This window comes from Lithobates pipiens, unplaced genomic scaffold (genome assembly GCF_037356315.1).
Source record: "Lithobates pipiens isolate NorthernLeopardFrog02 unplaced genomic scaffold, aLitPip1_a1.2 Scaffold_19, whole genome shotgun sequence".
Lineage (NCBI taxonomy): Eukaryota > Metazoa > Chordata > Amphibia > Anura > Ranidae > Lithobates > Lithobates pipiens.
Window position 1 is genome coordinate 218,437,837 of NW_027507764.1, and position 24,268 is coordinate 218,462,104.

The 24,268-nt window shown below is 43.5% G+C and overlaps 1 protein-coding gene across 3 annotated transcripts in view; it reads right to left on the minus strand.

The window, feature by feature from the left end:
- The window catches only part of COA1 (cytochrome c oxidase assembly factor 1), a 176,552-nt gene that overhangs the window by 44,556 nt on the left and 107,728 nt on the right, over positions 1-24,268 (minus strand). For 2 of the 3 annotated variants that reach the window (XM_077491695.1, XM_077491697.1), the window contains one exon: positions 14,576-14,656. The gene's annotated coding sequence lies outside the window, so the exon portion shown is untranslated. Of the gene's footprint in view, positions 1-14,575; positions 14,660-24,268 lie in introns of all 3 variants that reach the window. The other variant, XM_077491696.1, reaches the window with a different exon arrangement.

Genomic DNA, 24,268 nt, shown 5'->3' on the forward strand with positions numbered 1-24,268 from the left:
ATCCTGCAGCCCAGGTTCACACTGAGCTGTGGGAATTAAGCTGTGAGAGTTCAGCTAAACTCGCACGATTTCACGCCGGTATGTCAGTCCTTATTTCGGCCACGATTTGAGAGACATCTGTGCAGGTTTCTTCATACATGTAAATCGCAGCCCGAAATCGCAAAAAGTAGTAAAAAAATTACTTTTTGAAACTGGTGCGGCACCGCAAAAGCAGCGTTGCACCGATTAGGAGGGCACCCCACCAATTTCAATAGCAACATTTTTTGTTTTTTGTTTTTTTAATGCTACTTATATTAGCATTAAAAAAAATAAAAACAGATGTTACTAAAAAAATGAAATAGTGGTTACATAATGTATTTAGTGAAAGCAACAATATATAATGTAGTACTTAAGCTTTTAAAATAATTATGCAATTCAAAAAGAAAAAAAAAAACTGCGTTCAACAAAACTGATTAAAACATATAATGCTTGTAGACAGGACAACCCTGTGCATCCTTATACAACATTCAGACCATTAAGAAGTTAAAGTGTTGGATGGTTCTAGCAGTTTTCCAGCTTCGGAAATATCTTGCACCGCATGCCACATTAATAAATTACACTGCTTCCGCAAACAGAGGTCCCCTGTTTAGTGATATGCCGAGGAACAAACATTATCTATTTCAGTTCTGATCATGTGCACCTCCATTTGCAAGGCTCAGTGCCCTCAAGCTGTGTGTCTGTACGCAGTTGTGAAAGGGAAGATGAAGCACATGGAATTCTGATTCATATCAAAGTCTGCATGTGACTTATTTGGGACTGTTTGAATTGAAACCAGACCTTTCATGCAACGTGCACATTAATTTATACAGTATCTCACAAAATTGAGTACACCCCTCACATTTTTGTAAATAATTACATCTTTTCATGTGACAACACTGAAGAAATTACCCTTTGTTACAATGTAAAGTAGTGAGTGTACAGCTTGTTATGTGAATTTGCTGTCCCCCCCAAAGTAACAACACACAGCCACTAATGTCTAAACCGCTGGCAACAAAAGTGAGTACACCCTCTTAGTGAAAATGTCCAAATTGGGCTCAGTTAGCCATTTTCCCTCCCCAATATCACGTGGCTCGTTAGTGTTACAAGGCCTTAGGTGTGAATGGGGAGCAGGTGTGTTGAATTTGGCATTATCGCTCTCACTTTCTCATACTGGTCAGTGGAACTTCAACATGGCACCTCATGGCAAAGAACTCTGAGGATCTGAAAAAAGAATTGTTGCTTTACATAAAGATGGCCTAAGCCAGGGATATGCAATTAGCGGACCTCCAGCTGTTGCAGAACTACAAGTCCTATAAGGCATAGCAAGACTCTGACAGCCACAAGCATGACACCCAAAGGCAGAGGCATGATGGGACTTGTAGTTTTGCAACAGCTGGAGGTCCGCTAATTGCATATCCCTGGCCTAGGCTATAAGAAGTTTGCCAAGACCCTGAAACTGAGCTGCAGCACGGTGGCCAAGACCATACAGTGGTTTAACAGGAGAGGTTCGGAACAGGCTTCGCCATGGTCGACCAAAGAAATTGAGTGCACATGCTCAGCGTCATATCCAGAGGTTGTCTTTGGGAGTGCTGCCAGCATTGCTGCTGAGGTTCAAGGTGTGGGAGGTCAGCCTGTGCTCAGACCATACACCGCACACTGAATCAAACTGGCCTGCATGGCTGACGTCCCAGAAGCCTCTTCTAAACATGATGCACAAGAAAGCCCGACAGTTTGCTGAAGACAAGCAGACTAAGGACATGGATTACTGGAACCATGTCCTGTGGTCTCATGAGACCAAGATAAACTTATTTGGTTCAGATGGTGTCAAGCATGTATGTTAGGCTACAGTCAAGCATGGTGGTGGGAGTGTCATATTCTGGGGCTGCACGAGTGCTGCCGGCACTGGGGGGCTACAGTTCATTGAGAGAACCATGAATGCCAACATGTACTGTGACATACTGAAGAAGAGCATGATCCCCTCCCTTCGGAGACTTATGCGTAGGGGAATATCCTAACAAGATATCGACCCCAAACATACCTCCAAGGCAACCACTGTCTTGCTAAAGAAGCTGAGGTAAAGGTGATGGACTGGCCAAGCATGTTTTCAGACGTAAACTCTATTGAGCATCTGTGGGGCATCCTTAAATGGAAGGTGGAAAAGGGCAAGGTCTCTAACTTTCACCAGCTCCGTGATGTCATCATGGAGAAGTGGAAGAGAACTCCAGTGGCAACCTGTGAAGCTCTGCTGAACTCCATGCCCAAGAGGGTTAAGGCAGTGCTGGAAAATAATGGTGGCCACACAAAATATTGATACTTTGGGCCCAATTTGGACATTTTCACTTAGGGGTGTACTCACTTTTGTTGTTAGCGGTTTAGACATTAATGGCTGTGTGTTGAGATACTTTGAGGGGACAGCAAATTTACACTGTTATGCAAGCTGTACACTCACTACTTTACATTGCAGCAAAGTGTAATTTCTTCAGTGTTGTCACATGAAAAAATATAATAAAATGTTTACAAAAATGTGGGGGTGAATCTTTAAATCTGTGTTAAATTACCAGAAAAGAGAAAAAAAAAAAGAGATAGCTAGGGTGGCGTTAAAGCTTATTTCAAGGTAAAATAAAATTATTATTATTTTTTTACTAACCTGTAAAATCTTTTTTTTTTTTTTTTTAGAGTACAGTGCAGGACACAGACTCCCTTAAATTATGAAAATAAGCAGCCACATTCAGGTGAGGACACTGGCAAACCAAGTTACTAGGACAACACAAAAAATACCTCTACTCCCCTCGCAATCCTTAAATATTTATTACACAGTTGTTGTAACATACAGTGTTTTATTTTGAAGATATGACTATTAAATTGTACCCAGGAAGTGCGGTCATTTGGGTGGAGGAAGCTGGAGCTAGTACACCCATTAGAATTGATATCATCTCACTGGTCAATTGGGAGGTTCTCTCTCCTCGGATATACATGTGACTATTCTGAAACCGGAAGTGATGTCCTTGATGACGCCCTGGAGGAGGGGCAAAAGGTGTTGACCCATTTTTACGGTTTCCTAACTGAAGACGCCACTCGCATTGGAGACTGGAGACTGCACAGGAGACTGAGTTGGCCACTCCAGAACCTTCACTTTATTCTGCTGTAGCCAACGACAGGTTGACTTGGCCTTGTGTTTTGGCTCATTGTCATGTTAGAATGTCCAAGTACGTCCCATGCGCAGCTTTCTGGCTGATGTATGCAAAGTTACCTCCAGTAATTTTTGATAACATACTGCATTCATCTTGCCATCAATTTTGACCAAATTTCCGGTGCCTTTGTAGCTCACACATCCCCAAAACATCAGCGACCCCCCTCCAGGCTTCACAGTAAGAATGCTGTACCTTTCATCATAGGCCTTGTTGACTCCTCTCCAAATGCTCAATTTTGGTCTCATCACTCCAAATGACTTTGTGGCAGAAGGTTTGAGGCTTGTCTCTGTGCTGTTTGGTGTATTATAAGCGGGATAATTTGTGGCATTTGCATAGTAATGACTTTCTTCTGGCGACTCGATCATGCAGCCCATCTTTCTTCAAGTGCCTTTTTATTGTGCATCTTTTTTATTTTTTGAAATGTATTTTTATTGAAAATTTTCAACACATTAATAACATACAAACATACCAAACGGTCCCAAAAACCCCCCCCCCCCAGGACCCCCCCTGCCCTTCCCACCCTCTCCCTCCCCCCACCCAACAAAACTCCCTCCTGTGCAGCCCTCCATTCCTCCTCTTAAGCTCAGTCTATGATCACCGACAGTACCACACATATAAGAAACACATAGCTTGTACCGTAGCTGAGTATTTGACTACCTGAATTGGGGATATAAGCCAACCCAAGGGATAGCACCTCCCTGCCCCGCCCCTCACCCGACACTCAAGGAGAACACCACCCGCCTAGCGGTTAATTCACAGTATCTGCGGCATCAAGCCAGCACCGCCACACTCTCTCAAATTTGTTAGGGCACCCTCTGCTAAGATAGGTGGCTTTGTATAACGGTAAAGCTTTATTAATTAAACCTTTCCAATAAGAAACCGAAGGAGGTTCGGGTTTCTTCCAACACAGCAGGATAGCTTTGCGTGCATAAAACAGCGCCAGAGAGATCAGAGTCCTCTGCGCCTTACGAGGTGCCAACTCCTCCACCAGTCCGAGCAAACATACCGCAACTGTGACTGGAATCGGCACCGAAAGGACAGATTGCATAACTTGTGTCACTCCCTTCCAGAACTCCTCAATCCGCGGACACTGCCAGAACACATGGTCAAAGTCAGCTCGGTCAGCTGTGCAGCGCCAGCATCCCCCCGCACCCGTACCGTAAATTCTAGCCAGTCTGGCTGGGGTGTAGTATACTCTATGCAGGATTTTAAACTGGATAAGCCTGTCTCTAGCCGATACTAGGGTCTGAAACGGGTGTCCCCACATGTCGTCCCAATCCTCCCCTCCAAAGTCAGGTACTAAAGCACTCCAAACATCCCTACATTTTTGGATAGGCTTCGGCCTGTCCGGGAACAACATTCTGTACACAACGGAGAGAGGCTTTTTCAGGTCCTCTGTCCGCAGCACATTTTCAAGAGGCGAAGCTCCCAACTGCAGGGCCCCAGGACCGAACTGAGAGAGAAAAGCGTGCCGCAACTGTAGGTATCGAAAAAAATACCAATTTGGAAGATCATGATTCACCTTAAGCTGATCAAATGTCAAGAGCTTCCCCCCTCCCACCACATGCTGCAGTTGCTTAATGCCTACCCTGGCCCACCGGATCCGGTATGCCCCCAAAATGTGGCAATTTAGGATTGAACCATAGAGGAGTGTCAGGAGACCAACTCCCTTCTGGCTGTTTCATCAAGGTCTGCGCTTTTTCCCAGGCCTGTATCGTTGCCCGCATAGAGGCCGTCAGAGCTGGTGAAGCCCCCGAACCTCTATGCACCAGATAGGACAGGCTCTCATATGAGCCCAAAAGGGCCGCCTCCAGTACATTTGCCGAATCCCCGTCCTCCCGTGTTAGCCACCGTCCGGCGACCACCATTTGCCCAGCTAAATAATATTTAAAGAGATCCGGCAATGCTAAGCCACCTTGACCCCATGGCTCCTGCAAAACCCTGAGACTTATGCGGGGGTGCGTAGCGGCCCACAAAAAGGATCCAAAGAGACTATTAACCCTCCGAAAAAATGAGCAAGGAATCCAAATAGGAGAATTACGTAAAAGGTAAAGGAATATAGGCAGAACCTTCATTTTGAGCAGGTTAACCCTACCAATGAGGGACAGCGGCAGATGCTTCCAAGCTTCCAGCTGCCCCTTAACCCTGGCCAGCAAGGGGAGGAGATTCAGAGACATAAAGTCGCCCACTCTTGGTGAAACCTTCACTCCTAAGTATTTAAATTCTTGCACCCAGGCAATGGGAACCCTAGCGGTCGCCGACTCCCGCGCCTCCCCGTCAATAGCCATCACGTTGGATTTCTCCCAGTTGACCCGGAGCCCGGAGAACTCAGCAAATTTGTCAAGCACCCCGAACACCGCCTCCAAAGATGGCCCTGCATCCTTCAAGAAGAGGAGCATGTCATCTGCATAGAGCGCTATACACTCCCTAATACCCCCCACCTCCAGTGCTCCTACCCCAGGTGAGAGCCTCAGGGCTATAGCCAGCGGTTCTATTGCCAATGCAAATAAGAAGGGGGATAGAGGACACCACTGACGCGTACCCCTGTGAAGGCCAAATTGGGGGGAGACTGAATTGGCTATCTTGATACCCGCCTGTGGAGAACTGTAAAGCAAGGAAATCCAGGTCACATAGATCTCCCCAAAGCCCATTCTCCGCAGAACTGTTAACATGTATTGCCAGTCTACTGAATCAAAGGCCTTGGCCATATCCAGGGAAACTACCACTCTAGATCCTTTTTGTGTGTGTTCTATCTGTAGGTGGGTAAACAATCTGCGTAAATTAGTGTCAGTAGATTTCTACGGAATGAAAGCCGTCTGATCTATATCCACCAGAGTCGTGATAACCTGAGAGAGTCTAGTAGCCAGCACCTTCGTTAGAATTTTTAAATCCTGGTTCAGCAGCGCGATCGGTCGATATAACGAACAAGATAGGGGGTCCTTGCCCGGCTTCGGCAGCAAGATCACGTGTGCCTCCAGCAAAGAAGCCGGGAGACACCTGTGTTCCAAGCAGTAATCATATACGTTTTTAAGTCTGGGCACCAATTCTTCTAAATGCTGTCTATACCACTCGATGCAGAAGCCGTCAGGCCCTGGGGATTTATGGGGAGGGAAGGACCTAATAGCTTTTTCAATTTCTTCCGTCGTTATGTCAGCCTCCAAAAAGTCCCTATCCGCCTCAGACAGTCTCGGGATCTGCAGTGATGCTAACAACCCGTCTAACTCCGCTATGTCATAGGTCGGTATGGGCGCATACAAAGTCTTGTAGTATTCCACAAATGTGTCCAGTACGTCCGTCGGGGTTGTCAACAGGTCACCCTGAGTGTTCTTGATACAGGGAATATTAGTCTGCACCCGTTGCTCAGCCACCAGCATGGCCAACAGTTTACCGTTCTTGTCCCCTTGTTCAAAGATGGATTCAGCCATTTTTGTCCTAGATGTGTGTGTTAGATCAGAGTAATGGAGTGCTAACGCACGCCTTGCCTCCAACAGTGCGCCATAAGTGGCATCAGACTGATCGTTCGCGTGCTCCATAGCACAGACCTTCTCCCTATCCTGCAGTTCTTGATCTATCTGATTATGGGACCTGCGGGCCTGTTTGATGGCTGAAATATAGTGCCCCTGCATGCAGGCCTTAAAGGCATCCCAAACGATGGCGGCGTCGGCAGACCCCTCGTTATCCTCCCAATAATGTGCAAAGTGGGGCGCTACTTGAGAGGACACCTCTTCCACCTCCAACCACCCCGGGTTCAATTTCCACCCCCTCCCCGTAGGACCTACGGTGGATCCAATGTGAATTGACAAGGGCGAATGGTCTGAAATACCACCCGCTAAATATTTTGCCCCCCCCACTAATTGCAGCATAGATGCATTTGCAAATGCTAGATCTATTCTCGAAGAGGATTTGAGTTTTTGACAAATGTGAGTAACCTCTGGTGACAGGGTTTTTCCAACGCCAAAGCTCTGTCAGAGAAGCAACCGCCGCCCAGGCAGAGAGATCGGCCGACGCCACCCTAGATGCATTGGACGAGTCCAAAGCAGTGGATAGAATAGCATTAAAGTCCCCGGCTATAAGGAGAGGGAGATGCATATAAGGCGCCAATTTACCCAAAAGGTCATACAGGATCTGAATCTGGAAGGGGGGTGGGACATAAACGTTCACCAATACCATTTTGCACGCACCCATATCCGCTACAATCACCAAAAACCTACCACCCGGGTCTGAGATCACATGATGGATGGTGCACGGTACCGCCTTGCTGATTAAAATGGATACCCCCTTGGAGTAGGTAGAGTATGTAGCATGTAACGCTCTCTGTACCCAGGCTCTGCGTAAGGCCAGCACCCTGCTCCCATCCAGATGCGTCTCCTGCAAAAACACCACATGAGGATTTAACGTTTTGAGATATTGAAACATTAAAGCTCTACGGAATTTATCATTAAGTCCTCTAACATTCCATGAAACTACATTAAACCCCGATCCCGCCATCATTCCCCATATGACTCGTTAGATGGTAAACAAAGCACAAACGACAGCAGTGATACATACACCGGCAGACTGAATTCAGAGATAACAGTAAGCATATAAATAAACAATTTACCTTGGAGGGCTGCACCAATTACCCCCATTACCCTGTAAACCCCAAAAACACCCTGCTGCTGTGTAACAACACAAAAAAACATGTACACGCAGCTTATCCCCAAACTGAGTCCAAAAACAGTCCCGGAAGGCATAGCCTTGATGGGTCAAAAAAGGACCACTAGACAAAAAGTAAAAACCCCTAAAACCAAAAAAAAGGGGTCAAGAGTCTAAAGTAACATGGACATAGTGTTCACGTGCCTGGAGCTCCCACTCCATTCACAGCCCGTCAGTCCTTCGGTACAGACATCCGGAAAGCCTGTGCCTCTACGTACCTTCCACCAGCTCGTTCATCCCAGTGGGGGTAAGAACAAAAGAAAAAAAAAAGATGATATAGGCAACCATGGCAGGCCGCCCCACTCGAGGCAGGGAACCTGCAGGAGAACGTACAGGAGAAGCTGCCATCAACTGCCACCACCCGCCCCCCACCCCAGCCAAAGCACATCAGGGTTCTTGGTGGATATCAAGAGTATTCTAGCCGGAGACACATTGGCAGAGGAGTCAAGCCCCCCGAAGTGGGGCATCGACCACACATGGCAACAACAAAGAAGAAAAAGGAACAAAAAAAGAACAGGGGGCTGCAGATCAATCCGCCGCTTGGTAATCAGGAGTGTCCTAGCAGGCCAGTCACAGCGATTGCAACCACTGATCTGCTTCCGTGGGAGACTCAAAGAATTTCACCGATCCTCCATGTTGCACCCGCAGTCGGCTGGGATAAAGCATAGAATATTTCAGCTCACGCTCACGAAGCCTCCTTCTGACGTCTGTAAATGTCTTGCGTAGTCTCTGAAGATCCGCAGAGAAGTCAGGATACAGGTGCACCACCGTGTTCTCAAAAGGCAGATTCTGATGTTTGCGAGCCTCACGTAGGATCCGATCACGGTCCCTGAAATTGAGGAAGCGTACCAAGAATGGTCTGGGGGGGGCCCCTGGGGGACCCCGACTGGTCGGGACCCTGTGAGCTCTCTCGACCACATACGTTGGCGGGACATCGGTCAAGTGAAGCAACGATTTAAAGAAATCTTCGGCGAATTCAGCCGGGCGGTCCCCCTCCGCTCCCTCCGGCAAGCCCAAGACCCTGACATTATTCCTGCGCAAGCGGTTTTCAGCGTCATCGGACTTGGCCACCAGAGTCTGGACTGTGCGCTGCAGTGCTTGGATGGCCTCATCATGACGGTGAGTAGTGTCTTCCGTCGCAGAGATGCGCGATTCAGTCTCCGAGAGCCTGCCCCGGAATTTATCAAAATCTGCTCTTATGAGGCTGCATTCCTCCGCCAGGTGATCTATACGCACCAACAAAGAAGTTTGGCTTTGCTCAATCGCTGCAAGAATAACAGTGGTATCATTGGCTGGAGGTACCGTGGGTGCAGATGGAGTAGCCTCCTGTGGGGCCGCCTGCTCCATATCCGCCATTAGAGCTTTGAATTGATTTAGAAGGTCACTAGGAGGCAGCGCAGGCTGTAACGATGCTCTCTTAGCTGCAGACTTGCCTTTGGAGGGCATGAGGAAAAGATGACGGGCAAGCTGACTTTAGGTATACTTGTGAGGAGAGAGGGTGGTGCGGCCCTTTAAGAATATAAGCAACCGCAGTGATGCAGCAAGGGATGATCAGGATGGCAAAAAGCACAATTCTGACAGCCCCCAAGAGCCTCTCACATCCAGAAACAACACAATGTAATATGCAGACAGTCTTGTTATGCACTAGGAAGTTGGGGACGGCCCTTTAAGACACTCAGTTCATAAGTCCAGCAGGGAAAGCATCAGGGAAAGGCACTAGGGCTGCTACCCTCTCCCCCTCTCCTCTCTCCACCTCTCCTGTGCAGTCAATATTGCCCCCCAGTCAAGGACTCACCGCCACAGCAAAGATGATCCAGGGCCTCCACAGAGCAGACAGTCCACCCCACAGTATAGGCACCGCTGCGCGGCCGTTTGCGGCGGATCGTGGCCGTCACGGCCTCTGTGTGCGGTGGTACAGCCCGAGGATGCTTCTCGTTCCCGTGTCCCCTCCGTTCCGCGCCCTAGTGCAGCCGATTCCCGCACTCAATACTCCACCGTGGCCGGTCTGGAGGCTCCACAGGCCGCAAGATGGCGGCCGGACACCGCAGGTCAGCTAGGCCGCAAGCCACGGGGCCGTCAAAGACGCCGTTCTCTGCGCCAATAATGCCTCCCCGCAGCTCAGTGGGATGTTAGAAGCACAGGGGAGACAGCCTGGCCGCCCCCAAGGTTAGACAGGCGAAGGATGGCAAAGGATTGGTATCAGGATGGCAGGAGCTCCAGCACCACACGTCCACCTAGGTCTACATCCGGCCACACCCCCCTTATTGTGCATCTTGAAACCGCCACACCACATGTTTTTAGAGAGTCCTGTATTTCACCTTAATTTATTTGTGGGTTTTTCTTTCCCATGAGATTTGTGGCAAAATCAACACGTATTTTTTGCACTTTTTGAGCCGATATTACAAAACATTTCCAATTGTATATTTAACAGATCAAAATTAAGCATATAAGGGAAGTTCATTGTTAGGTTTACATTACATAAAGTTTAAGAACTAATCAAAAGGTAATTCAATCAGTGTTGCCATCCCTTCAAGTATACGTTTTTTGTGAACTGCAAGCTTTCTTAAAGCAGGAGCCACTGTCTGTAATCTATGGGGCTTTGCTTTGAGTTTGACAGACTGTTCCTCTTTGTGCATAGTACATCTCATAAAACCCAGCACAGACCAGTGCAAGGCCTGGGAACTGGTTACCATTTTTGAAAACTTCTTTTGTTCAGGGTAAATGGCGCAGTTGGTGGGTCTAATTAAAGGAAGTTTTCAAATAGCTAAAAACTATCTTTGTCAAGTTAACCCATCTCTTTAAATAGGCCATCTCAAATAATTCACACATCTTTAGGATAATTTTTTAAGTGACCTTCAATTCATAACCATATCTGTATCACCTGAAAAGTTTGGTGAGCAGCTGGGTACCCTCAGCAACTGATTTAACTTGGGAGGTGGTGGAGATCACTCAAAATAATTAGATGTCTGCTGTCACCCACATGATGTTCATGGCTTAAACCAAGAAAAATTTACTTGTAACATCTTTACTAAAAAAAATAAAAATAATAACGAGTAAACACACTGCCACTATTAAGAATGGTTCCTTTAATTTTCTCTTCTGCACAGCTGACATTGTATTGCTGTTATAAAACATTTTTGCACTTCATGAATGAGCCCAGTCATTTCCTCCCTTGGAGAAAATGGTTAACAGGATAGAGTTTTATGATTTTTTTTTGTCCAAAGAATCAATTAATCCTTGCCATATTTTTGGGGATATGTTGATCGTTGTTAACAGAAGAGGATTGAAGAGGCTCTGGGAGTAGACATTGCGTTTGATTTACTAAAGACACTAATAGACAGTTCACTTTGCAAGGGAATTTTCCCCAGAGCTTAGTGAATGAGGTGAAGCTCTGCTCACTTCCATCATTCAATCATATGCAAGCAAAAATGCAGTTTTTTTATTCTCCTTACAAGTGATTGGGTATTCTTTGCAAAATTAAGTTTCACGTCATTCACTAAGCACTAGGGGAAAACTGGGGATATTGCAATTTCCTTTGTAAACAGCCTATTTGCCTTGAGTAAATAACCCCCACTGAATCAAATCTTCCTTGCTTTTCTTACAAATGGACTGATATATAATTATGATGGAAATATGTAGTGCCAGGGATCTCCCCATTGCAACACGTGAAAACCATAAAAAATGTATCTTTCTGTTTAAAATAGTATTTGTAGTGAAGAGGGAGTGTCATATTATTAAAATGTCACAATACTTTGCATACACATTATTACCGCATTCATCAAATTCCAGCATTTCAAGAGGAAATAATAACACAACGGAAAACCAAAATATGCATCTTAATGCAGTATATAATTATGGCATGCGGAAAAAATGAAGTGAAGTGAAAAATGAAAAAGTGCATATTTGTGCTAAAAATATAAATGAACTGTTATGTTGCTAATTATACCTAGAGGATTCATTGTCTACTGCCTTTTTTGTTGTTCCTGCTCTGGTTCACATTGATGCGATTTGTAATGCGATTTGACATGTCAAATTGCATGCAAAATCTGCGGCAACAGCAGCGCCCAAATCGGCGCTGCGCCACACTGATTCCCAAAAGTAGTTTCTGTACTACTTTTAGCGATTTCGGGGTGCGATTTCCATTGACATCTGTGCAGAAACCCGCACAGAAGTCTCTAAACTCGCCCCCGAAATCAGGACTGACATGCAGGAATGAAATTGTGCAAGTTCAGCTGAACTCACACAATTTCATTCCCGCACTCAGTGTGAACCAGGGCTAAATAAAGCAAATGACTGCAATGAAGCAGGCATAAAAGGAAATGTGCTGAGACCAGGAGACAATAGACAGACAGGAAATGTTCCCTGGTGTCATATAGGGAAGGCATCCCTGACACCCATTTAGACATGCTTGCTTACTGATCACCCCTCCCTATCAATCATGAGCTATGCTGGGCTGCATACACACTTAAAGGGCCACAAGGGATGATTTATTAAGTCTATGCAAAGAAATCTTTGACTTCAGACATCTGAAACTATCTATCAGAGTCCATAAACCGAGCCTATAAGCCACTGAAAGCCATCTCTTGGTATTTTTTTATTTATTACTATGTTGGAGTCCACAATTAAGTTTGCAGCTGGCAAGACAAATGAGCCAAAACTGCCAGAGGAATGGCACTACAGTGGATTTATACACCCAAAATATCTGTGCCCTAAACATGTCCAAAATAAAAAAAGCAGAGCAGAATAGTAATGGAGGTGAATGAGTAAAAGGAGTGACTACTATTCCCATGGCTCTGTTCAGTTGGCCCACCAGAAGATTGAGTTAAAGATGGGCAATCACAAAAGAAACAACTACTGCTACCTCTTCAAAAAGAAGAAAAATACATCAGCTAATGTATAATTGTTCTCTTTCACTGTTTTGTATGTAGTACTTTTAAATAATATTTTTTTTTACTTCTTTATTTTTTGGTGTCATTCTAATACAGTATATTGATCACTGTTAAATTACTTTTTCAATAAACCAAGCCATTTACCTACTGGAAGCCAGTCAATAGAATATGCTCCTTTACTGGTTTGAATGAGCACTTAGATAATTGAAACACTGACTACCATCTGCAAGGGTTTACACCAGTAACCCCTGGTCAGGGCACACACTGGGCACCTTTGCTGTCATTGTGCTATGTGCTGGATGTCCAATGTGCCCCTGTGCCTTTGAGGAAAACTGGGCTACCTCTAGGCCCACCTGCCCCTCATCTATCCATCAGAATGCGTGTGCTTTCATTGTGGAGACCTTCGTAAATTTAGAAAGGTTAGGACTGCAAGCAATACACAGGGCGCCGTGAAGAGGCCTTGCAGCTTACGCATGCATTTGCAAATGTGTGAGAACTAAACCCCTGTTTTTAACACATACTGTTAGACAGGTCAATTCGGTTGATAAGCAGACTGATTGGTGAGTTGAACTGGGAATTTTTCTCTGGTTTTATCTTTCATACCATCTGCAAGGGCCCAGAGGTCCCCATGATAGGTGCTAAAGAGCCACATGTGGCCTCAGTTTGACGCTATTAAGGCTGGGTTTCTCAACTAGGGTTCCTCCAATGGTTGCTAGGGGTTCCTTGAGCAATGACCAATTTTTGCCTCTCAGATATGTTCCCAGTAACACCAATGATCTTTTTAGCTATCTGTAAGGGGGGGGGGGATTTTTCCAGAAGACCACAGAAGCACTCTTCCACTGACCATCACACCAATGTATCATGAGTTGTAGATACAGACATTTTTAAAAGGGGTTCCCTGAGACCGAAAAGTTATTTCAAGGGTTCCTCCATGTTGGAAAGGTTGAGAAAGTTTGCTATACAGTTTTATTCCTATCTTGTTGCTCCATATATTATTTACTGATTTTTCTATAAGCAATCTGTGTTTTTTAACAGCATTTGCAAAAATATGGATTTTTTTCCTCAACACATTTGAAATGTCCGTATACTAAGATGGATTTTGCTTTTGTCCTCTTTATTAAATGTTGGTCATTGAATAATGTACTTCCTTTAACAGTCAAGAATTCTTGCCTAGTGCATCACAGTAATTTGAAACTAGGTCTGCTATATACAGACTAAGTTGTTTCATAAAAACACTTATTTTAATTTTAGATGAATTCAGTAGTTGGTGTGTGTTGATGACAAATACCTGACAGGTGAAAACTCTATTGTTTGTGGAACAGAAGGTAGACATCAACATGTTTGGCAAACAGGACGGTAGGACAGAGAGAAAAGCAAAGGATTAGGAATAAACCACACCTTAGACATAATGCATTGTCAGCAACATAAAAACACACTGGGCAGAGGTGTGTTGTACGGAAGCCAGTGGATCTGGGAGCCTGATTAATCCTTCAGTACAAAGGAAGATTACAGTTAGCCAGCAGAAAATGAAACATCTGCTGGCACCCTCCCAGCAATAACAACTCGCTTAATTGTTATTTGTTTCCTCGAAGCAATGACAGACAAAAAACAAACAATATGGTTCCATCTCATACATATTAAAAGGTACAAAATATGCCACCTGATACAACATTTACAATGCAATATACAGTATGTGTATTGTGAGGGTGCTTATCCTTTGACCAACAAAAAAGAATTTGGAGTCAGGTGTATGTTTGATGTTCCCAACACAATTGTGTTTACCTGTTGTTCAGTTGAAGTACTATATGTGCTGATTAAAGAAGACTTTGTGGTACCGTTGAAGAAGGATTGGTGAAGTCCGTTCTGCTGAAAAGAATTAATAAAAACCATCAGTGCACAGTCAAGCAGATAAATTGTAAATAAATCATCACCTTTGCTCCTTTCCCTAGGACTGAACATCCTAAAAAGATCAGTGCAAGCGTATGTTGTACAAATTTCAAATGTGGGCCAAAGGATCCATTTCGGGTATGTTGTACAATTTTCAAATATGGAACAAATGAACCATGGAGGGGCCTGTATGCATTTCCTGCACTTGAAATACATCTATATGAGCTTTTAACACTGCAAGAGTGTTAACCCTATAACACTTTACCGCATGGGGATGTCTATCATATTCTTCTGCCTTTCTTTTTGTGGTGGATACAGGGTAGCCCCAATTCATTTATACCACGTACTGTTTCCACACAATGTCCAGAAAGTAGCTGTTTGAGAAACTAAATGAAGAGAACACTAATTTTCTCCTCTTGCAAGTTACAGTCATTAATTGAATACACAAAGTTATCTAGAAAAAATCCACGTTAGAGTCCGTTTAAGTGACAAAGATTAAAACGGCTTTAACTTCGGTCTTTTATAGTTAAACAGGCTTCTCTGCTGTAGTGAAATTACCTGCTCTGATTTCATTGTACACTATGAGTTTCTCACAGTGTGCGCTAGAAGTGGCAGCTAGTCTGACAGAGCCCCGCTTTGTGGACCTCCAGCATCATCTAGTCTCCTCCTCAGCCTGGCTGTCCCTGGCCTACCACTTTGGATTTCAGTTCTTTCAATCAGAGACTCAACATCATATGGGCATTGGCTAGAGTGGTCAGGAAGCTAAGTACAGAACCCTGCCAGCCCCTCCCAACGGCAAGTCTCAGTGATGATGTCACTGGTTCTAAAATAATGTATGTAATAAAAACAGAAAATAGAATTTAAAAAGCATACTGATGAGGGGGAAGATACCAGGGAATGAAGGGAGCGCTTAGGTTTAGTTTTACCCTCCCCATTAGGATTTTGCTAAATTCGTGGTTAGGTGTTATGGTAAGCCTAAAGATTAGGGCAAAGGGTATATGGGGTACTTGTTTTCACAACAGAAAACCCTGTCCTTGAATTACCTGTCATAATTCAGTGCCAACGTACCAAGGTTGGGGACATAGGTGTGCATAGCCTATTGCATTAGGGTGTGCACCCCAAAGCTCAAACACACATGCGTGTGTGTAAATATATATAGGGCAGTAGGGCAATGGACAGTGTCAGTAGGGCAGAGGTTGTGTCCGTAGAGCAGTGGATGGTGTCAGTATTTTTTACAATTTTTTTTTCAATAATTTTTATCATTTTTTTACAATTTTTTTTGGAGCTCCATTGGGGGACTTTGGAGAAATATCAGGGGTCTAAACAGACCCCTAATGTCTCACGTTAGAGACAGAAAAAGGGACTGAGGACAGAGATTTCCCAGTCCCTTTTGTTGTGGAAATTTTTATTAATGTATGTTGTCGGATGTCCCCCGGTGTCAGTTTTGCTGTAATACGCTTATGCGAGCGTATTCGCACATAGACATTGGCGGAAGACCATTGGCTGCAGAAACCTTCCCATGGACACGGCAGATCTGTTTTATCGTTTGAGGATGATTGTTTATGCCTCACCAAGAGACTGGCATCCTCATGGCGATTGCATTAACTCTCCTAGAAAATGGATCTGCATACATGTGAACAATAGCGTAACCATACAAAAATCATGGCCCACTGAGAGCCATGATAGAGTTCGGCTTGCGTCATTGGTAGCGGTGGGAATGTGCACACAATCGTGTTCAGAGCCCTGTAAGTAGTGTTCAAATTGTGAGACACTTTGTGACTCACAAGAAGCTGACCACATGGCTCTGCACACGACCATCTGCATACGTCACTACTGGAATTCTATTTGAATATATACATGTGTGTGATTGATTCTTTTGAAAGAATACAAGTGTCTGATTGGCTGATTCCACCACCTTCCTTTGTTATGCATGTTTACAGTATAAATAAAATCAGCAGATCATTGTAGTCAGGGTATTGCTAAGCTCAACATGATACCAGCGTCTGTCTGTTACTTGGAGATAAAAAAGCGCGCTTTCCTGGCATACAAGAGAGCTATGATTGTGCTTATTAGCGTATGGAATTATTTGCTTATAGGAGAAGCTTAGAATTTCCATCACTTTCTCTGCAGCCAAGCAGCAGGGGGAATATGCCCAGCACAGGATGATTAGGTTGTGCCCAGGCACACCTGGCACACCCTGTGCACACACCTATGGTTGGGGAAATGAAATTAAATAATGTGAGACTTATGACCAATAATCCACACTTCAAATTTGTTTCTGTTACTTCTAGGATGACACTATCATGGAGGATCTAAACTTGATTACTGTAGTGCAGGGGTAGGTAACCTTTAAGAGGTGGAGATCTACCTGAACAACAAAAAAGATCAAGATCACTGATGTTCCGAATCCATTTTTTTTTTAAAAGGCCTAACTAAATAGTAAGAAAAACTGAGAAAAATATAATAAAACACATGTCCCTGTAAAAATATAAACTTAGCCTACCTAAAAGTGGACAATGTCAGTCAGTAGACCAGTGGACAGCATCAGTAGAGCAAAAGTTGGTATCAGTAGGGTAGAGGATGTTGTCTGTCAATAGAGCAGTGAACAGTGTCAGTAGAGCAGTGGACAGCGTCAATAGGGCAGTGGACAGCGTCAATAGGGCAGTGGACCGCGTCAATAGGGCAGTGGACAGCGTCAATAGGGCAGTGTCAGTGTTTTTTTATTTTATTATCTTCCCTGTTGGGGGGGCGGGGGGTCTTTGGTAAAATATCAGGGGTCTAAACAGGCCCCTGATGTCTCACTTCTGAAACAGAAAAATTCCTCACAGTCCTCAATCTCCATCTCTGCAGCCTCAGCTGCACAGAAGGAATGAACAGGAAGAGCTCTGCACAGTCACCTTGTTCATTCACAAACTGAAGCATTGTAAACATAGTTTACTATGCTTCAGTTATAAATGAACACAGTGAGTGATCCATACCGGTGTTCATTCAGAAAAGGAAGGCATTGGTAAATGACACATTTGCAGACCTTTTCTCAGCTCTCCATCCTGATACAATCCCCAACAGCAGCTGGTGAGAGAGGAGAGGAGGAGAAGCCAGATGAACTGCAAGGGAGGATTGGGTCAGGGGAGCACAGAGGGGGGTCTGGGAAGCAGAAATAAGTGGAACCTGTACAGGAGGGGGTGATCTGTGTGTCAAGGGTGGCATTTACAAGATTCTAACCCCTGTAGTTTTCACTTGGAGCAGCTGAAAGCCGACAGGAGGGAGAGGAGGAGAAGCTGGTTATCAGCTGCTACGGGGGGAGATCTATAAGAGATTGGTTCTAGTAAATGCCAAACCCATTGCCCCTCCTGTTCTGGTTCCCATTCCTTTTACTGCCAAGGCCTCCCTGTAAGCTCCCCTTTTCCGGTCCTGGCTTCCCTCTGCATAAAACGGAGGAGCAGTCCGGTTGGTCATGATCAACAGGTTGCCGACTCCTGCCTTAGTGTATCGGTAAGAGTGTTCAAAAGGTATTTTGCATTCTATGTGAAAGGTTATGTTCATGCTTGTCTCAATTTTTTTTCAAAGCTTTCTTAAAGCGGAGGTCCACCCTAAAGTGGAGCTTCCGCTCATTTGAACCCTCCCCCCCTCCGGCGCCACAATTGGCACCTTTCAGGGGGGAGGGGGGTGCAGGTACCTGTACAGTACAGGTATCTGCACCCACTTCCAGCGTAGATTCTGCAGAAGGTACGCCCCTTTCTGCAGAATCTACGCCCCTTTCTGAAGGTCCCCCGCTGCCTGCTGGGAAACACATGGATCCCAGAGACAGCGGGGACCATCCTTATTGCGCAGCGCAACTCGCGCATGCACAGTAGGGAACCGGGAAATGAAGCCGCAAAGCTCCACTTCCTGATTCCCATACCCAAGATGGTGGCGGCAGCACCCGAGAGACGATCGAGAGATCGGCTTCGGGTGCCGACATCGCGTGCGCGCTGGGCGGGTAAGTGTCATTATTTTAAAAGTCAGCAGCTGCAGTATTTGTAGCTGCTGGCTTTAAAAAAAAAACAAAAAAACGGCAGACTCCCGCTTTAACTGAGCACAAAACATAACTAGTTTCATAAATTGACAACAGTTAACTAGATCTTAATTCTATGTATCTTTTTCTTGCAAATATGAAAAAGTGCTTACGGCGGCCTTTAACCAGATGACTGAATATTCTTGCGTAATACATGTTAATCGCAAGTTAAAATATCAAGAAAAAAAAAAGTCTTGTGTTTCTCATTTATAATAAATGACATTAAGATATAAAATAATCCTCATAAGCTTCGCAAGGAACCTTATGCAATTACTTGCACAGTACATTACCCGGAGAAGAATACATTCTTTATCTTTTAACTTAGTATTTCCTCATGCTAAAACATACCAATTAAATAAAAATAGTGCCAAAAACTGTGTTGGGGGCACCACACAAGATTTTGAGATTTTGAGATCATCTCCTTCGAGACAATGAAACAAACCCCTTAAGGCCATTACAATGCTACTCCTGGTAAATGTATAAATACACAGTTGAAAAAAATGAGTATTTCATGTTTTACCTGGCAAAGGATTTCTAATTTTGGCCTGCCGTTCTTTCGATAAACACAACTCAGCTGATCAGTACAATCAACTTTACACCTTCCTATATAGAGGTGATGATGTGGATTCACTGTCCAACAATCAGGTTGGAGAAGAGGTGACATAAAAAGTTTTGTTTAAGCACCTTTGGCATCAATTACAGTCTCAAGTATTTTTGATTATGATGCTACAAGCTTGACACAGCTATTTTTGGGAAGTTTCCCCCATTCTTCTTTGCAGGACCTCTCAAGCTCCATCAGGTTGGATGGGGAGCGTCGGTGCACAGCCATTTTCAGATCTCTCCAGAGATGTTCAATCGTGTTCAAGTCTGGGCTCTGGCTGGGCCACTCAAGAACATTCACAGAGTTGTCCCGTAGCCACTCCTTTGTTATCTTGGCTGTGTGCTTAAGGTCCTTGTACTGTTGGAAGATGAACCTTTGCCCGTTTGAGGTCCAGAGCGCACTGGGGCATGTTTTCATCAAGGATGTCTCTGTACATTGCTACATTCATCTTTCCCTCGATCCTGCCTAGTATCCCAGTTCCTGCTGCTGAAAAACATCCCCACAGCATGATACTGCCACCACCATGCTTCACTGTAGGAATGGTATTGGCCAGGCGATGAGCAATGCCTGGTTTCCTCCAGACATGACGCTTGCCATTCTGTCCAAACAGTTCAATCTTTGTTTCATTAGACCACAGGATTTTGTTTATCATGGTCTAAGAGTCCTTCGGGTGCCTTTTGGCAAACTCCAGGATGGTTGTCATGTGCCTTTTACTGAGGAGTGGCTTCCGTCTGGCCACTCTACCATATAGGCCTGATTGGTGGAGTGCTGCAGAGATGTTTTTTTTTCTGGAAGGTTCTCCTCTCTCACAGAGAAACACTGGAGCTCTGTCAGAGTGACCATTGGGTTCTTGGTCACCTCACTGACTATGGCCCTTTTCCCCTAATCATTCAGTTTGGTCAGACGGCCCGTTCTAGGGAGAGTCCTGGTGATTCCAAACGTCTTCCATTTATGGATGATGAAGGCCTCTGTGCTCATTGGGACTTTCAATACTGCAGACATTTTTCTGTACCCTTCCCCAGATCTGTGCCTCAATACAATCCTGTCTCTGAGGTCTACAAATCATTCCTTGGACTTCATGGCTTGGTTTGTTCTCTGACATGCTCTGTTAACTGTGGGATCTTATATAGACAGGTGTGTGCTTTTCCAAAATATGTCCAATCAACTGAGTTTACCACAGGTGGACTACAATCAAGTTGTAGAAACATCTCAAGCATGATCGGTGGAAACAGGATACATCTGACCTCAATTTTGAGTGTCATGGCAAATGCTGTAAATACTTCTTATGTACATGTGCTTTTTGCAATTTTTATTTTTAATAAATTTGCAAAGATTTCAAATAAACTTCTTTCACACTGTCATTATGGGTTATTGTTTGTAGAGTTTTGAGGACAATAATGAATTTAATCCATTTTGGAATAAGGTTGTAACACAACAAAATGTGGAAAAAGTGAAGCACTGTGAATACTTTCCACATGCACTGTATGTGAACACACAGCAAATATATTTCCATAGGCCATAGGTTTAAAAGGCTAAAACATTAAACCTATGTAGCTCACAGCCAAAGCTATAAATAATAAGAAAATAGCTTTTTTTTTAAATATAAAAATGAAGGAACACTATCATTGTTTAAATGTTATAAAGAACATAATAGAATATGCAAAAAGGAAATAAAGGCCGCAAAAATTAAAAAAAGGATTAACAGATTGCAGAAGATAGTAAGACAAACCTGCAAAAAATTCTTCAAATATATTAATAGTAAAAAGGTCAGGTCTGAACATGTACCCTAAGTTCTTTACAAAATAATCTGGAGGCAAATTTATTAAATACCTTCTTCAGCTCTGTGTGTACAAAGGAGTATGGGGGAGCTCATGTCCATAATGGGAATGGTTTTGACACAGACCCAAATTATGGTTTAAAATTGATATGGTCCAGAAATATTTAGACAGTATAAGATTGTGGACCAGATGGCATACACTCACTGATCCTAAAAGAATTGAGCTCTGTCATTTCAAAGCCATTGTTTCTAATTTTTAGGGACTGTTTAATGACTGGAATAGTACCACTGAATTGGCATAAAGCCAATGTGGTGCCTATATTTAAAAATTGACACAGTTCCCCGTACACAGCAAATGTGTAAGATAAAGTCTACAACCTTGGAAAAATCTGTTTTTAAATGGATTGAAAACGATCTAAAAGACTAGAGTAGTGGTTAATGATTCAAACTCTAAATGGTCTAGGGTTATTAGTGGTGTACGCCAAGGTTCAGTGTTGGGACACTTACTTTTTAATATATTTATAAATGATAAAGGGTCTGGGATTAAAAGTACCATTTCAGTGTTTGCAGATGACACCAAGCTATGTACCGGAGTAACGTCTTTACAGGATGTCTCCAACTTACAAGCCAACCACAATGCACTGTTTGCTTGGGCAACTATGTGACAAATGAGGTTTAATGTTGATAAATGTAAATTTATGCACTTGGGGGCTAAGAATATGCATGCATAATACAGTGCCTTGAAGAAGTATTCATACCCCTTGAAATGTTCCACATTTTGTCATGTTACCAAAAATGTAAATGTATTTCATTGGGATTTTATGTAATACACCAACACAAAGTGGCACATCGTTGTGAAGTGAAAGGAAAATGATAAATTGTTTTCAATTTGTTTTACAAATAAATATCTGAAAAGTGCAGTGAGCATTTGTATTCAGTCCCCCTGAGCCAATACTTTGTAGAAGCACCTTTCGCTGCAAGTATTTTTGGTATGTCTCTACCGGCTTTGCACAACTAGAGAGTGAAATTTTTGCCCATTCTCTCTGACCAGCTTCCCTCTTCCTACTGAAGAAAAGCATTCCCACAACATGATGCTGCCACCACCATGTTTCATGGTGGGGATGGTGTGTTCAGTGTGATGTGCAATGTTAGCTTACCGCTACAGATAGCGTTTTGCTGTTAGGCCATAAAGTTAAATTTTGGTCTGACCGGAGCACCTTCTTCCACATGTTTGCTGTATCCCCGACATGGCTTCTCGCAAACTGCAAACGGGACTTCTTATGGCTTTCTTTCAACAATGGCTTTCTTCTTGCCATTCTTCCATAAAGGCTAGATTTGTGGAATTTATGACTAATAGTTGTCCTGTGGACAGATTCTCCCCCCTAAACTGTGGTTCTCTATAGCTCCTCCAGAGTTACCATGGGCCTCTTGGCTGCTTCTCTGATTAATGCCCTTTTTGCCCAGCCTTTCAGTTTAGGTGGGTGGCCATGTCTTGGTAGGTTTGCAGTTGTGCCATACTCTTTCCATTTCTGATGGATTGAACATCGCTCAATGAGATGTTCAAAGCTTGGGTATTTTTTTTTATAACTTAACCCTGCTTTAAACTTCTCCACAATTTTATCCCTGACCTTTCAGGTGTGTTCCTTTGCCTTCATGATGCTGTTTGTTCACCAAGGTTCTCCAACAAACCTCTGGGGGCTTCACAGAACAGCTGTATTTATACTGAGATTAAATTGCACACAGGTGGACTCTATTTACTAATTAAGTGACTTCTGAAGACAATTGGTTCCACTAGTTTTTAAAGGTTAAGTTAAGTGTGTCAGAGTAAAGGGGGCTGAACACAAATGCATGTCACAGTTTTCAGATATTTATTTGTAAAAAAAATTGAAAACCATTTATAATTTTCCTTCCACTTCGCAATTATGTGCCACTTTGTGTTAATCTATCACATAAAATCCCAATAAAATAAATTTATATTTTTGGTTGTAACATGACAAAATGTGGAAAATTTAAACGGGTATGAATAATTTTTCAAGACACTGGTCATACTAGGAGAACAGCTGGGGGAGTCAATAGTGAAGTAGGATCTGGGTGTTCTAGTAGATCATAAATTTAATAATAGCATGCAATGCCAATCTGCCGTTTCCAACGCAAGCAAAATCCTTTCTTGTAGTAAGAGAGGTATGGACCCAGAGAGAGAGCTATAATTTTACCCCTGTGCAAATCATCAATAAGACCTCATCAGGAATATGCAGTTCAGTTTTGGGCACCAATTCACAAAATAGATATCAGGGAATTGGAGAAGGTGCAGAGGAGGACAACCATTCTGATAAGAGACATGGAGGAGCTCCGCTTTGAGGAAAGAATAGGGGAACTAAATGTATTCTCTCTTGAGAAGAGCAGATTAAGGGAGATATGAGTAGCATTGTACAAACACATAAGCGGTCCATATAGTGAACTTGGGCTTGAGTTATGCACTTTAAGGTCTTCATAGAGAACAAGGGGGCATGCTTTACATTTGGAGGAAAAGAGATTTAGTCTCCAAATACAGAAAGGTTTCATCATAATAAGAGTTGTGAAAAAGTGGAATAGACTCCCTCAAGAGCTGGTTCTGGGTAGTTCAGTGGATACTAACATTTGTAGGAAAAGTTGATCCAGGGAACATCCGATGCCTCTTTGGAGATCAGGAAATATTTTTTCCCCTGTTGGAGCAAATTGGATCATGCTTTGCTGAGGTTTTTCACCTTCCACTGGAACAACTGTGGGTACAGGATCGTGTATATGGAAATGTATATATTTATTTTATTTTATTGGGTGAACTGGATGGACTACTAATACATGTACGACATTACCTTGCAGGGTAAGGAAAAAAAAAAAAAAAAAAAAAAAAAAACATCCAACAGTTTACAACTGCTTTAATAAAAATGTTGAATTCATTATTGTATGATAGCAAGCTATGCAGATCCTACTAAGGCAGCAAGAGACCCAAGGGAAACTATTTGTGTACAGTAGAGATGCACGATTCTGGCCAAAATGAGAATCACCATTTTTTTGCTTATAATAAAACAATCACGATTCTCTAACGATTCTCGCGGCGTAAAATCTTTCACATTATACAATCAAAATTAGGCTAACTTTACTGGTTAGTTTTTTTTT